Source organism: Rhamphochromis longiceps, linkage group LG3, assembly GCF_057381845.1.
Source record: "Rhamphochromis longiceps isolate RC_006_pf linkage group LG3, R_longiceps_female_GT1.1, whole genome shotgun sequence".
NCBI lineage: Eukaryota > Metazoa > Chordata > Actinopteri > Cichliformes > Cichlidae > Rhamphochromis > Rhamphochromis longiceps.
This window is the reverse complement of record NC_140559.1, coordinates 3,652,655-3,658,809: the sequence shown is the minus strand read 5'-3', so window position 1 is coordinate 3,658,809 and position 6,155 is coordinate 3,652,655. Positions and strand designations below refer to the sequence as shown.

The following is a 6,155-nucleotide window of genomic DNA, read 5'->3' as shown; positions in this document are numbered from 1 at the left end:
TGACCATAGACGCACACACACAAGTGAACACAGCAGCACAGATGGTTTCCACCTGCTTCCCTCTTTCTTCACACGACTGTGAGGATGATGAAGAGGTTTCAGGACGAGGTGGTCAGCAAGCACAGGATAAAGCAGGGCCATGAAACTCTCTGGTGCAGCAGATGTTTAATCAGACTCAGCTTTAGGCTTCTTTTCCCACCTGGCAGCAAAGTAACAGCTTCACTAATGTGAACAGTCACAATGTTAAACGTTTCTATATCTTCATATATTTTTATCTGTTGATGCTGCAGAATAAAGTCTGTTAACAGAGTGCAGGATGTGTAGAGCAGGTCCAGCTCTCCCTTTACTGTGTCCACTTTCATCAGCCCCTGTGAAGTGACACAGAGTGCATGTGTGTCTGTCAGCTGTTGTTTGTTGTGAAGGATGGAACAAATGAACACACACTTTTAGAGAAATCTGAAAAAGCAACACGTGCTTGGGCTCCTTCTGTGCTCGTCTTCATTAATGCTGATCTTTCTTTCCTGTTTGTTCTTTGGCACAAGCTTCAGTCTTTTCTCCCAGGGCTCCTTCACACTTAGAAACACACCTACATTCATTTATACACAAACATCATGAAACAAAGGCTTTGTAAAAGAGGACATGAGATCCTCTCTGAACAGCACATTCATATCAAACACAGGACTGAACAGGATATACTGAGTCTGTGCTGTTTTCATTGTTACTTGCTGAGTATTTTTCCAGTGTTTGAAATGTGACTCAAGTCTGATTCTTCTACTGTGTGTGAACTCTAAGCAGCTGCATTAAACAGCTGCTTTTCAAACCAGGCTCAATCCTATGACTCTGTGAATGTAAACTTTTGTCACCTGCATGAATAACAATCCTTGATCTAGTCAGGACTGCAGTGCTCCTGTGATCCCAGCTTATAGATGGAGGCTAGCATGAGAGGCTCAGCAGCTAAAGCAGCACACCTGGGTCTCCCAGCCTATTAAAAGCAGCCCTTTGCTTCACCTGCTTCACTAAACATTATTATTATTATTTAAGCAGAGTGGTGTGATTCATGTAGGCATTGCTGTGTGACAGGAGGACTTTTCTTGAAACAGCTCGTGTGACGTGAGCTGACGTAAAAACAGTGATGTTAGCTTGATTCTCTTGGCTAAAACTATTTTAAAAAGAGGGTCAATCATGCAAATCTGCCAATAGAAGCCAAAGTTACAGCCTGATAGGTTTGTAGCTTGAACCCATCCGCTGGAACGTTGAAGACAATATAATTACACTGCTAAGCAAGACACAAATAGGCAAAGTTCTTCATGTTACTCGTGCACGGGAGAGAACCGGACAACCGCTTGACTCCAGTTGGTCTCGTCCGTTCTCCCATATCACTGTCCTTTTATTGAGGTTACATGAATATGCATAAGTTCATTAACATATGACGTCTACATACACAAAGAGTACCTTGCCTGTGTGTGTGTGTGTGTGTGTGTGTGTGTGTGTGTGTGTGTGTGTGTGTGTGTGTGTGTGTGTGTGTGGACTGCTGATCAAAGGGTCAAACATCCTTGGTCAGGAAGAGGGTAGCCTCCCCCTCACCCTAGATGGTTCATCCTAGATAACACGGTGAGGAAGTCCTGCAGTTCATCTAAACAAAGAGCACTTAGACTAGAACAGACGCAACTACGTTAATCCTACCATAAAACAATAAGACACGGTATGACCTCTCATGCTCCCAAAGTGCTGTCTAATACACCCAAAGTTTGCAGACTATCAAGGATCAAAACCTCTACCAATCTACAACTAATTACAAAACTCTAAGCATATATAAGTAAATATTTCTAAGCATAAATGACAATCAACAATACAAATCTAACATCAGCCCCTCAGAGTTTAAAGAGAAAAGGCCCGTTTCCAACACTCGGTTGTGCAAAGGGAAACAGGCCCACAGTGCCTGAGTGTGTGGGTAATTCTTCAAATAATATTCAAAAGCAAACATTTTGAAGCATGTAAATAAAATTCAATCATTTCTGCTCTTCAATACCTAAGAAATGAAAACTGGCAGATGGTCCCAAAATGTGAAACGCCTGGCTATCTGTGCATTTAGTGCTGCAAGTTTTCACTGTTTACCTTCAGAAGCATAAATCTCTGCACAGATAATGTTCATATGTGGATTCCTGGTTTCTGCAGTTAATTGTGACCCAAAGCGTATTTTTAAAGTGGTTCCAGGCAATAAAGCCTAAAAATAAATACATCTACTTCCTTTTTCTGTGTTCCAGCCTCAGTGACTCTGACACAGTGCTGTAATATTTACACCTCTGATGAAAGCAGAGTTTGTAGTTGCAGAGAAATACTCGACTCATTTTGGGCATTTACGAGCAGGAACCTCAGAAAGCCCCTCGCTGCTTCACTGGTTAAGAAGCAAAGCAAACATTAGTTCACAGTGATGTTAATTAAGGCCCAAAGTTTAGGAACGAACGTCAGCACTTCACTAATGAATGTAATGCTGATTCATGTGCTTGTTTTGTAATGTGCATGTTGTGCGTTGCTATTTCCCATATTCTTTGGCACTGATAGATGAAGAGTCTCAGGCAGGACCGAGGCTGCCAGCTGCTGACAGTGAGCAGGGAGAGAGCAGCAGAAGCTGGGCAAGAGCAGGGCACCTTCAGCCCCCTTCATCAGTCAGAAATCATTTGGGTGTCTGTGTGAAATGTCTGATTTTTAAAATCTTTTTGTAGACATATTTATTAAATGTTTAACAATTATATAGAAGAAAGACAATGTAAAGAACAAAACATGACAAAACAAAAATGAGTTGAAGTTATGAACTGTTTCTGAGAGACAAATAACACCAGGATCCTTTTTGTGTAGCTGACAGCTGGTAACTGTGCAGGGGCGGGTCTAGCAAAGTGTTGCCAGGGGGGCAGGTAGGGCATTAACAGGGAGAGGGGGGCACAAAGAAATACTTTTCTTTCTTGTTCTCATTTAAAATGTCTCACTTTTAATAAATAATTATCTGAATCTTACAACAAACGTTTTCATCTGATGTAAAATGTATAGAAATCCATTATTGTACATAGTCATTTTTTAGGGTCCCATCATAATTTCTTCAGAAGTAAGTACTGCATATGATGCCAGTGTTTCCCACATTTTCTAGATTCTGCACCAGTACTGTGTGTAAAATGCATCAAAAAGTCAGTTTGATTCTTTCTCACCTGTCTTTCTGTCTCCTTTCACTTTTTAAAGGTTGCCATGTTAGAAAACATATTTTGCCCTGCCGTGCTGTTTATTGATGTGGCAAATGAAAGGTTTATGAAAATATATCTAAATCTGTCATCAGTAATCAGCAATGATCATGTCTCACCTCTAGTCTCTGTCTTAATGTCAGGTTTCCACCGTGTGTTGTAGATGTTCAGGAGGTTAACTCGACCAACAGTCTACTTCCTGTTTAGAATACCAGGACAGGGAGGATGGTGCAGGTTTAAGTTTATTAGACTGATGCATGTATACCAACAAGACAGCGTCCATCACTGTGACAACAGCGTTTGTTTTCATTCAAAGGCTTCATGGTTTTTCCTTTAATACCTGGGGGGCCGGTCTCCAGTCAAAATGCCCGGGACCATTTTTTGTCCCAGTCCAGCCCTGGTGTCAGATCTGCATGCAGTGTCAATGAGACGATCAACAACAGATCAGACAAAACACTCAGGCGGACACTCCTCTGTAGAAGGAAACATGGAAAGTGTGAGGTAATCAGTGCACAACATCACTTTGTATTTCAGGCTGTTTTTATATAGAACTTCAGTACCAATGTAAAAGTTCTGGTTTTAGGAAGATGAAGAACATTTTCAGGAAGGATGCCGTCTGCAAGCAGAGCTGCTTGAACCTCAGCGCTGAGGTCCAGACTACTTCCTGTGAAGCCACGTGATGTAAATCTGCTGCTGTAACTTCACAGTTTACTGAAGCTAAATGCAACGTTACCATATAATCTGTTTTCAACAAAGGTTTCACTCCGTCCGGTGTTGATGGAATGATTCAGGCCGTACTCGTCAGGCTTCCCGTCGACCACACGCATTTCAGTCACAAACCCCGTGACTGACAACAAGGGAAACAGCAGAAGAAAAGATGTGGAAAATACTGGATGATGATGATGGAGGATTAACCGCGGTGGCTAAACTGTTTCCTGTCTTTGTGGGCGTACTCACAGGGAAGTTTCCAGGCACGTCAGTCTTGGTGGCTAAAGTCTCCATTTTCCAACATGTATCGCTACAGGTGCAAAGACACAACATTAATCATCAGTGTAAATATTTTAATGCTGTCAAAACTGTGTTTGCTTTGTCTGTCCTCTCGCGCTCACAGAGGAAACGAGGACGCCACCTTCAACCCATCTTCAGTTGGCTCAACCATGGCCGGACTTCCTGTTGGCTTTGTGACAGCAAACCACTTGAAATGAGAGCAAACTGCAGTCAAGCACCACTTACAGCAACCTGTGGACACGCAAATGGAAAGCACTGAGAATCATACAGAAGCATAAGAGCTGTTTATTGTAACACGTGTGTGTGTGTGTGTGTGTGTGTGTGTGTGTGTGTGTGTGTGTGTGTGTGTGTGCACATTAATAATACACTGATGTATGTTAGTTTGATTTATGCTATATCTGAGAAAACAATTGCAGAATTTTACATCAAAGTTTCCAAAGCTGATGTTTTGTTGTTCACTCTGTTTTATATTCATATAGTTTGTTGTTTTTAAATCAGTGGACAAAATAAATATTATCACACAAAATCCAGGGTGAAACATAACCAAATAACCTAAATGGTGAAGTCATTATAGAAGTACATGTTGCAAAGGTCAGCCTCCTGTATAGACTGCTAAACTGTCTGGGGGGGCCCTGCCTGTCCTCGTTGGATAAGCTCCACCCCTTTTCCATAAGACGGAGACATTTGTATGAAAATAGATGGGCAGTAAAATAAAAAATAAAAAATATTATGGATGACTCTGTAAATCAAAGTCGGCCTGAGGCAGAAGCAGAAACCATGAGGAGCACAGCACCACTCCCAGAAGGGCACGAAGTGAAGCCATAGCTGCTGAAGAGTGAAGACGTGATGATGGAGGAGATCACAGATGAAGATCTGCTGCCTGCTGACTCTTTATATAGAAGAGTGAGACTATCTCCCCACCAACAGCTGCACTTATACAAACCCCAGGTGCTGGGATGGCTTTGAACATGTGACATTTTCTGCAAACACATGGACAGTTTCATAACCACAAAGATTATTCCTGCAGCGGCAGAATCGTATCCACTGTGTGAGAGGTGAACGTCAGACAGTTCTTAGAAAATGTAGTTTCTCTTTAAGCTTTTAACGTCTCTTTTACCCCCATTTGTCTAAAACTACTTGACAGCCCTTCATGTCAGAGGTTTATTACCTGTGCAGGATGGAGCACATGGTCTCAGTCAGGCTGGACACGATCACTCCTACAGGAAGTAAATGTGATTTTATTTCACCTGTGAAATGATGAAAAACAGCAGAATAGCTCACGCTAACAAACGGGTGTTGAAATGTTTCATTTTCTGCTGTTTCACAGGTCAAAAAGGGCGTCGAAGCAAACTGAAGCTGAGCTGCTGCTGCTGTTGTAGTGCAGCATCTGCTGTGTGCTTCATCAGAGAACCTTCTGTACACAGCAGACAGAGGCTGCTGCCACTGAAGTCCATCTGCTAGAGAGCTTTAAACACTGGTTATTGAAGTGGCTTTGATGATACTGATACACAGTCTTTGCTGCTGTCACAGGACAGGGATCCACCAGGGAGTAGTTGTCAGGATAAAGAGCCTTCGCTTCTCTAAATATAAACTGGATACTTGTAGGAAACTTTGGGAAGCAGCATTTTTCCTCATATCGTCTAAACTGAAGTTAGCTCAGGTGCTTCTTCCATACTTGCTCTGCAGAAAGCCAAAGAGTTTGGAGCTCTGCAAACATTTGCAGCACAGCTGGATGTTTGTAACTTTGGTCACCTCTGTATCATCCCTCAGATTCTTTCTGCACAGCTTTGAAACCATGACAGCACGAGTGATGCTGAGGAGACGTCCAGTTTAAACAGACCTTTATTCCTGGAACACAAACACATGAAGTGATGCTGCTAAAGAAGAACATTTAATCGCACTAATGAATCAAGCATC

At 42.2% G+C, this 6,155-nt stretch overlaps 1 long non-coding RNA gene across 1 annotated transcript; it reads right to left on the bottom strand.

Moving 5' to 3' along the window:
- Positions 1-129: 129 nt before the first annotated feature.
- On the bottom strand, positions 130-4,142 carry LOC146672553 (uncharacterized). Its single transcript, XR_014910375.1, has 3 exons — positions 3,964-4,142; positions 3,350-3,703; positions 130-368 (listed from the first exon to the last, which is right to left on the bottom strand). It is a non-coding gene; the product is annotated as an uncharacterized LOC146672553 (long non-coding RNA).
- Between the last annotated feature and the right edge of the window lie 2,013 nt (positions 4,143-6,155).